The sequence below is a fragment of the Corylus avellana genome, chromosome ca7 (assembly GCF_901000735.1).
Source record: "Corylus avellana chromosome ca7, CavTom2PMs-1.0".
Taxonomy (NCBI): Eukaryota; Viridiplantae; Streptophyta; class Magnoliopsida; order Fagales; family Betulaceae; genus Corylus; species Corylus avellana.
The window spans coordinates 8,345,331-8,355,186 of NC_081547.1; the positions used below are offsets into that span (position 1 = coordinate 8,345,331).

The window sequence follows — 9,856 nt, forward strand, 5'->3', positions numbered from 1 at the left end:
GATGTTTTGCAGCATAGAAGAAACAAGAAGCTCTGGCAAGAATATGATAATAATATAAAGAAATCATTCTATATGCCAATGGTTTGCTAAAGTGTCAGAGATCGATAAATAATAAATATGTTATTTTGAGAAAACACTAGTTTAGTTTTGAAAAAAGACTAGTTTAGTTTTTCAGATTTGATGGTTGGGCTTCTTATCGATGAAAAAAAAAAAAAAGAAAAAAAGAAAAAAAAGAAAAGGGGTTTAATTACACTTAGAACATGTTTGAGATTACGTTAGAGAGTTTAAAAAGTATGTTTAGTACAAAAAAAGTTATGCCAAGCAAAAGCTAGTATGTTTGGTAAAAAATTTCAAAAACACTTATTAGACTTTTTTACTCTGAAAATGACAAAAATGCACTTTTGGCAAAAGCTTAAAAATGAAGCTTTTGCCAAAAAGTAGTTTTTGACTTAAAAGCTTTTTTTTTTTTTTTTCAAACACAATCCTAAATATGCTTCTAACCTCCTTAACTACCGCTAATTTAGACGTTGTGCCTATGAACTATTAACTATCACATTCAACCCCGTTCAACCACCCATTGTTGGCAAAAAAGCCCTTTTGTTGAAAAGTTTAGCATTTTTTCTTTTTATTTTTTATTCAAAGCAGGAGAGGAGAAATTACAAGGGTGGATCTTTTGCACAATTGATCATAATTGAAGAAAAATAGAACAAAACATAGAAATGCTTCCAAAGATACGGTTGGAAGCGGCCCATTTAGCAAGCTGATGTGATCTAAAGTTAACACTACCGGAAGTCTTCATTGCGGTCCAAGTAGAAAAATCATGGAGCTGCGAGTGGATATTTCCAATGATTGGAGCAAAACACCAATCAGTAAAAAGAGAAACCTTGTTTATGGCTAGGATCACAGTGAGAGAATCACCCTCAAGACAAAGAGAATGGCAGCGAAAAGAGAAATCAAATTGAACTGCCAACAAAGCAGCCTGAGCTTCACCGGCATTAACATCAAGCAAGCGCAGTTTTTTGGACACAGCGGCAATTAATGATATTTCCGTCAAGATCACTGAGAGTTGCAGCTGCAACTGTCATATGTTGCCTAATAGCCACGTCAAAGTTGGCTTTTAGAAAACCCATAGGAGGAGGAGACCACGCCAAGTTGCTGGGAGAGCATTTAAGCATTCTCGTAGGAGATTGCTTGGAGCGCAAAATCTCGAAACACAAGCTCCTTGCAATGATCTTTGCTTCTTACTCTAGATTTATTACGATACAACATTGCAGTGGAAAATGCAATATAATTTACCTACTACTTTTCATAAACAATGATTCACTAGAGCTTTAAACATCTATACATACAATAGCAGTAACTTGTCACATAAATATTCGTTACATGATATTTCTCAAACTTGTCAACTATGTAAATCTAATACCTTAGGCTTACTATTGCTAGCTCAAGCTCCTGATCTCTCCTCGTCGTTGTTCTGTCGTTTGATATTACTTTAAAGTGTCTCTGTAAACAACATTTACAGGTAGAATAATGAGTCTACGGCTCAGTAAGCAAATAAGCTAGTGTTAGTGTGTGACTCTGAACATTTTATCATGTAGATAAAAGTATATTTAACGTAACATTCTTTTGTAAAATTTACTTTCAAAAATATTTCTTTTAAAACTTGTGAATAATATTGTGAATAAAATTGTGAATAATACCAATTGGTGTTTTAGTTCACCATACAAACACTAAATCTTTTCTTGGGGTTATTGTTTTGTTTTTATAATAAATTATTCCCAAAAATTGGTTTTTGCAACATGTTTTGGCTAGGTATTACATTGGAGGTATATGGATGTAATTCAATTTTTGATCAGTTTGCATAGTTTACTTTTACTATCGTGTGCTTGGTAAAAATGGCCTCTCATGAGAAGCTAATTAGTGTTTTTCATTTTTTGTCCCCCTCAATTTCTATAAAAAAATTTCTTAACCTTCTTAAATGCTTTGTGTATCACAAGAAAAATAAGATCAGTTATGATTGGGTGCCATACCTCTTGGAAATAAGTTCACCTCTATGAATTCTAATGAGAATTACAGAGAAGTAGAAGATAAAGAAAGAACTACCTCCTTCTATTCTTCACTTGACCACCAAAGATGAGCAGAAGCAGAAGGATCAGGACTACTATAGACGATGCAACAACAGGAATAACAAACTTATTTTTCTTCTTTATTCTCTTGCTTGGAGCTGAGTCAGCTGTCTCATAAAGATCTGGATTGTCGCCAACTCTTGCATAAAGTGCATCAAAGTAAGATGCCATAGTAAGATAGATGGTTATTTCATCATGCAATTAGTATTGGAAATATAAAAGAAATTCACACTGCATTGAACAAATGAAAATATGCCAGGTACAACAAGGAATTATAAAGGAAAGAGATTAAAAAAAAAAAAAAAAAAAAGGTCAAAGACAATTGAAATTAGCTTTATTAACCAACTGAAGAAAAGGAAACATGGGAAGCAAGAAGATCATAGACTAACCTCACGACAAATTTCCCATCCCTAGCCTTTTGCACAAGAGCCTCCGGAATTGACCCTGTGAGCTTGTTACCACTTAAATCACTGCAGAGATATATAGTGTTAAGCTCATCACCTCAAATTCCTTCCTTAAAGGTCAGGTTCACAATATCTCGATCAAAACTCAACAACTTACAGGGTGTTCAAATACGTCAGTTGTGCAAAAAATTCTGGAAATGGCCCAGTTAAGTCATTATATGACAAATCCCTGACACAAAAAGAGTTTGTAAGCTTTTGGATAAAGATATTCGTAAATGTTAAGCTAAAAAATTGTTTTGATATTTGTTTACAGCGTGATATTCAATTACAAGAGTACTTGCACATAAAATTTACACTTTCCAAGTAAAAATTTCCTAATATCAAATCCAACAAATATGCTCGATCTCCAAGCATTAAAACCTTTAGCAGTATAAGATATCCATTTGCCAATATATCTATATCAATACAAATGAAGACTCACAAGGATTGCAGTGCTTTGAGATTGGAGAATGAAGCTGCAATCTCCCCTGCCAATTTACTTGAGCTCAAGTTTCTGCATATAAGTTGCAATAAAGACAAAATTATTCTCATGCAATTAGTTGGTCTCACAAATGAGGGGGGGTGCTAAGTGTTTGGAAATTCCATCAAAATGATTTTTTTTTTTTTTTTTTTCTTTCAATTCAAATTATCAAAAAGCATACTCACAGTGATATGATCCTTGGAGAATTGTCATTACTGCAATTCAAACCATCCCATGAGTACTCACTTGGGACACATGGATCCCCTTGCCAGTTTCTAATCACGGTGTACCGTTCCCTGATTTCCATGATACCTTCAACTAATGTTTTTAATGGAAAAATAAAAGAATTAAAAATATGATTTTAGAAATACAAAATCATATAGAATTATGAGATCATAGAAGAAGTCGTACGTACCATCACCTATAGCCGTTGGTTTATTTGGGAGCTCCTTTAACGCAAAAATCTCAAAGGCGTTGAGGATTGGAGGAAACATAGTTGCCCCAGCTGCATTGATTGAAAGTTTAATCTGGCTGCCACTAATTGGCGGATCATTCTGGACTATGGTGAGTGGATGTAGATAATCAAGTTTAACAGATTCTCTCAGGTTGCGCTCATTGTTCAAAGTGATTTTCAATTCCCTTTGCTGACCAGCTCCGAGCATCTCAATCTCAGCAAAGTGAAAGTAAACGTAAAATGTGGAAAGAGAATGTGCAGTATTCCAGTATATGTTCAAGGCAGTGGTGGCGTTGGGTGTTTTGGCAGCAGTCCTCAACACCGCGGCCGGTAATTTATATGTGTTATCATTGCCTTGGGAGTAAATGGTCAAATTGGTTGCGATTGGAATCCAACTATCAAATAGCAAAGGCATCCATTGCCGATCCTACACATCATCTGGATACCTAATTCAGACAAATGCATTGATCATATTGTGTCAAGACTCAAGAGGCTATTTTGTATTTATCACAAAGAAAGATGCAAAGGCTGCTTCATGTTGATATATATATGGGTTAGGTTTTTCAATTTTAACCCCAAAGTTCAAAAATTGGCAATTTAAACCTTCCGTTACTAATTTTCATTAAATTGGACGGAAATTTTTTAAAAAAAGCCTGAGGGTAATGATGTAATTTAATATATTTCCGTCCATTTAGAAGGAAAAATTAAACAGAGGGTTTAAATTGTCAATTTTTGAAACTTCAGAAGGGTAGATTGTCAATTTTTGAACTTTGAGGTTAAAATTGAAAAATGCCTTGAACTTCAAGAAATCGCATTATATATATATATATATATATATAGTATATATATATATATATATATATATATATATTGGGATTTTTCATCTATAAGTGATTAAGTGATTCCAGAAAAAGTTGTCGTTCAGTCGTTAACATCGGAGGAACAGACGAACTCGAATCACTTTGTGCCATCCATCGACACGATCGCCTCAAAGTTTTGTACATGCTTGTAAATTTTCGTACCAAATGATTTCGGGTTGTGCTTATCACTATCAAAGCGTTTTGGAGGGCCGACGGGCTTTGCTCTTAGTTGTGAAAATTCAACTTCATCTGATTTGTACAAAATTTTATGAGCGTGTGCAAAACTTCGAGCCATCTTGACACAAGTATAAGATCCATGATGGTATGACTGATTTACCTGATGACAGGTGATTTAGTTCCAGTTTCCCCGCCAATGTCGTATCGCATTACGTTTGATAGAGCGCCGTACTGAGTATGATAAATGGAATTGTCCAAACGTCGTAGTTCCAATGATGAAATGAAGGGTACACCCCATCGCCAGTCTTCACGAGGCACACATCTATGTAATCCATCGAGGGAGCATAAATAATCTCAGAATAAACTGGACCGGATGAATTCATTGTCGTCCACCAATTGGCGCCAAGATATAGGTCAAATATTGGGGTCTGGTTTTTGCCATCGTAATTTGCATACAGAAATTGAGCTCTAATCATATAATTATTGTTTTTGGCTTGCTCCGGTCTTAGGGTGTAACAATTCCCTGATCCCATCGGAAAATTTCTCAACGTCTTTAACTGCTGTGTGATATAGCCAGACCAGTTAGGGGATATCGTCTGAACTATTCCAATATTCACAAGTTCCTTATCAGATTTGTAAGGAATGCCTGTTTCCTTGTCAATTGAATCGTCATCATTGCCACAGTCAATGCTGATGAAACCTTGAAATTTTGACAAAGAAGAAGGGGCTAAAGTATAAATAGGAAATATATGAAGATCAAAGATTAAATCAATGTATAAAAAAATAAATTAATATTCATTCAATGCTAAGAAAATATAAGTGGGAGAAAAGACATAAAATAATTGTTTCTTAGTATATTTCAATTTTCAATTCAATCAACTATCAAAATGGATCCTAGCGTTCTTTTAGATTCCGTAAATCATCCATGATTGGATCTGTACTAAATTTAGCAACAATTTTTTTTTTGATGTACAGCATTAAAGAATTAGTCAAAAACACTCATTTTCAATTTGAAGCCTAGTTTTGACAATATTCATTGCTGAGAATGCATGTTTTGTAGTAGTGGTAGAAATTGGAAGAGTAAGTACAAGTAAAACAAATGACTAAACAAGTTAATAGAAAGTTGATCTTCTGGTGCTTACCAACCATTCACATCATTCAAAAAACTTTGACAATCTTTGAATATGCTGAACTACATTATGCTTATAATTTTGAAGTTTTATTTTCTCTTTTGCATTATCGGTAAAGTTTTGCAGATAAAACTTGTTTACTAACCAACAAATATTATCAATGCAGGTCTAAATTTATACCAAATTCCAATAGGACCACATTTTTTATAGGCCGTATAGGATCACGTTTACTTGTGTACTTAATTTTTTGAACTGCATTTTAAAGGGCCATGGGTCAAACTAATTTTTAGAGAAAAAATAGAAAAGAAAAAAACAGAAGAAAAACAATTAATGAACTACAAATCAGATAAGTAATTCCCGTTCTTAAACATTTTTGCCCCTCACATGTCTAATGAACTGTGAATCATACATATTGTGATTTTTCAAGATTACTCCAAACTTTTTTTAAAACTCCAGACAAGAATGCTAATAACATGGAATTAATGCACCAAAGAAAGATTCCAACAAAAAAAGAGTAGGTTCACGAAATTTACAACATTAATCTATATATGTAGTAATTACCTGGAATGTCAGCAGCAAGTTTTCTTTCTGTATGACGATTTTTTGTTGCAGCTAGTTTTGAGTTGGCAAGAATGGCAATGGCAAAGACAAAGAAGAGCCACACTTTCAAAACCAAAGCCAATTCTGGTGCATCATCCATATTGTTGCTAGTGTGCCTACTTCATTCGGAGGAGGATGATCGAGGGAAGTGAGTGCTTAGCAACAATATTTATATATAGTATTAGCACTACCCAAAAATACCTTTTTGCCACTAATTAAGAGTAATGATGAAGGAAAAAGGGGGCCTCTAGCTAGTTCTCTCATTCTCCCAGCTCTAACCATAAACCAAATCTTAATTTTAGGAAAATTACAATCGTTTTTGAACTATTTGCCACTACTTCACTTAACTTTTCGTTGAATCCACCGCACGTGATTCAAAATATGATTGGCCCCCCAAAAAAACTTATGCAAATGATAGGCTAAACGCATGACGTGCAAAGGTGAAAAAACGAGAATGAATTTGAGGTGGAATACATAGGCCGACATCCTGCTACCAAACAAAACTTAATTGAGAAGATTTATGGGAATACATGGGATAAAAGATACCTTTTAGCGATTGAAAAACCGAAAAAACAAAAGGACAACCACCACCGATCTGATCTGCCCTTTCATAAGCAGCTTGATAAATAGTCCATGTTTAAATTGCTGGCCGTTGCCGACCACAGCCTTAATTTGTGTTTATATTGAATGCCAGGTGTAGCTCATTATGCTATTTGGGTAATAAAATGGTATAACTTGAATAATTGGTGGACAGTACGTATGAAGTCACGACGGCATGCTACATATGATGTGGACCAACTGGTCGGTTAGGGTTATATGCTTCTTCTACGGCGGCTGTACCTCTCACTATCTTGAATTGGATTTGATTTTCCCCGCCACTTTACGCAATTATTTTATTCACCTTCAATGCTATATTAACCATTCACATATTTTACATATTTTTAATGTAGGAGTCCATCATTTTACTGCAGTCACACATAAATACTAATGACAATAATATTTGACATCAATGTGCTTGGTCTTTTCATTATACATGGCGAATTCATGTAAGGTTTACTAGCTAGCAGGCAATGAAATTGATACTTTTGTATTTACGCGAAACTACAAATGTTGGTTTAGTATATAACAAAGAATGTAGTATCGGTTCTAGTGTCATTAAGTATGTTAATTCAGATTATGCTAGTAATTTGAATAAGCGAAGATATCTAACAAGTTTTTTATTTATTTTTGCTATGCCATGATTCTGTGTCAAGGAAGCAAAGTAACCCTCGTGGAATTAATGGGTATCTAGTCGTTGGGTTCTCTAGGGGCCTAAGATTTGTCATAGTATGGCCCACCCGATGGAACACGTCAACTTTATCTTGGGCTTGAGGGCCCACTACCAGGAATGATTATTCTTGGGTGCACGAATTGTCCCCCATTTAAAATTTTATATATTTATACTTTTTCTTTTAATTTTATTTTTTATTAATAATGATGTACGTCTCATTATTTTATTGGTGCTGATATGTCACACTAACAAAATTTGTCAAATGTTTTAATGAAATTTGACTGTAAGGATTAAATTGTTATTTTAGCTTAATTACTCTGATGATCTCTTAATTATTTTTCATACCGCAAAAAGTAATTTGTAATTTAGGCCAACCACAAGAATTGATTTTCCATTTATCCCTAATTTCAAATATTTTGTGATTTTTTGAATTTTAATTATTTGTTAATTTTTTTTTTGAACAAACGAGTTATCTTCATTGATATAAAATCAATTTGGAGTAAAATGCTCAATCATACAATGCCAAAGATACAAGTTGAAAACTCTAGCTATGACCCCAACAGTACTATGTATGACATACCCAATAGCCTCTAGGGCTATTACAAAACAACACCTTAGAAATGTCATCATCACAATTAGTATATAGATCTGTAGCAAAACCTAAGAAAACGAATAAATCCAAGACTTGCTATAGTCAGAATAACATCAAACTTGTCTTATTCAGATGCAAAAAGGAAAATATAGAATAAAAAATAGTAAAAAAACCCCACTCCTAGTGGCCGGCATAATGATGCATGAAGGCTGGCAGCTTGAAGAAGGGGTGACCGATGAGCACGGTGAGTGGTAACGTGGATGGACCGAACTGATGGAGAAAGACATATATGATTCTGAAGAGAATAGATCTAGAAACCGCATCAAATTTGGTAGGATGACGGTGCGTAGAATGTGACAGGCCGGTAAAAAGTCTGGATGGCGAATCTAAGCAAAAGAGGAAAGAAGATTGGGGAAGAGAAAGGAACAGGAGGAGGGGCTCCTCCTCCGCTGCTAGATTTTTTTTTTTTTTTTTCATGGCTTTATTATTATTATTATTATTATTATTTTTTATTTTTTTATTTTTTGTTTATAAGTGTTGATTAGAAGACTTTAATATTTTTATTTTGAGAACAAATAAAAAGAAGAAACCTTTACCAAACAAACGTATTGGCCGAATAAAACTTAAGCAAATGACGTGAAAGGGTGAAAAAAAGGAGAATTCGAGGTAGATTACATAGGCTGACATCCTGCTACCAAACAAAACTTAATTGAGAAGATTTATTAGAATACATGCATGGGAGAAAAGATACGTTTGGGTTTTAGCAATAAATAATAATAATAATAATAATAATAATAATACTAATAATAAATTGACCCCCCATGATCCACCCTTTACTAAGCAAATTGAGACATCGACATCTCCGACATTCCTTGAGGTCGTCGAAACCTCATGAAATTTGTATTAATCGAAACAAAAGTGTTATACATCTTAAATTTTTTTTTCAAAAAATAGTTTTCAAATTATGTGCCACCATCTCATGAGATTTATTATTTTGAAAAGCATATCATCAACTCATGAGATAGTGACACATTATTTGAGAACTAACTTTTAAAAAGAAAATTTAGGATGTATAGCATTTTTCTAATTGAATACTATTTAGGTAAGTGTTTTGTAGTCGAAGTTAACTGTATTGGGGGTTATATATGCTATTTAGGTAAGTGTTTATAAGTGTTTTCTCTCTTTGGTTGAAGAACCCAGCAAAAGCTAAAGTGTTTTCTCTTTCTTCCATTCGGATCAAGAATGGATCCAAATGGGAAAGATTCGCCCCAGTAACCTCTTTTCCCTTTCAATTAGGAAAAAAAAAAAGAAGTAATAAAATGTATAATATCCACACTTAGGGTTATATATGCTTCTACGGCCACTCTACCTCTCACCATCTTTGAATTAAATTTTGCCACTTTACGCAATCATTTTATTCACCTTCAACTTGTTAATTACCATGCAGCTCTGTCCATCTAGTTGATCTTGACATATATATATGTAGGTGACTTTATTGTGGATGCTTTGGCCAGTATAACAAAGACTTCTTTGGATGGACTTTGTAAAGCATGGGACTTACCAAAGGGTTAACCCAAGTAAGCTAGAGGATGTTACAAGGGTGGCCACACAATTAGGGTTGTACATACGGATGCAGATGCGGTTATTAGCAATAATTGTATCTGTGCGAATTATGCGATTATCACTTTTAAGTAATTACATCCGTATCCGCATCATGGGATTA

At 34.1% G+C, this 9,856-nt stretch overlaps 1 pseudogene; it reads right to left on the reverse strand.

Annotated features, from left to right (window-relative positions):
- The window catches only part of LOC132187814 (putative leucine-rich repeat receptor-like protein kinase At2g19210), an 8,211-nt pseudogene extending 1,840 nt beyond the window's left edge, over positions 1-6,371 (reverse strand).
- Positions 6,372-9,856: the final 3,485 nt, after the last annotated feature.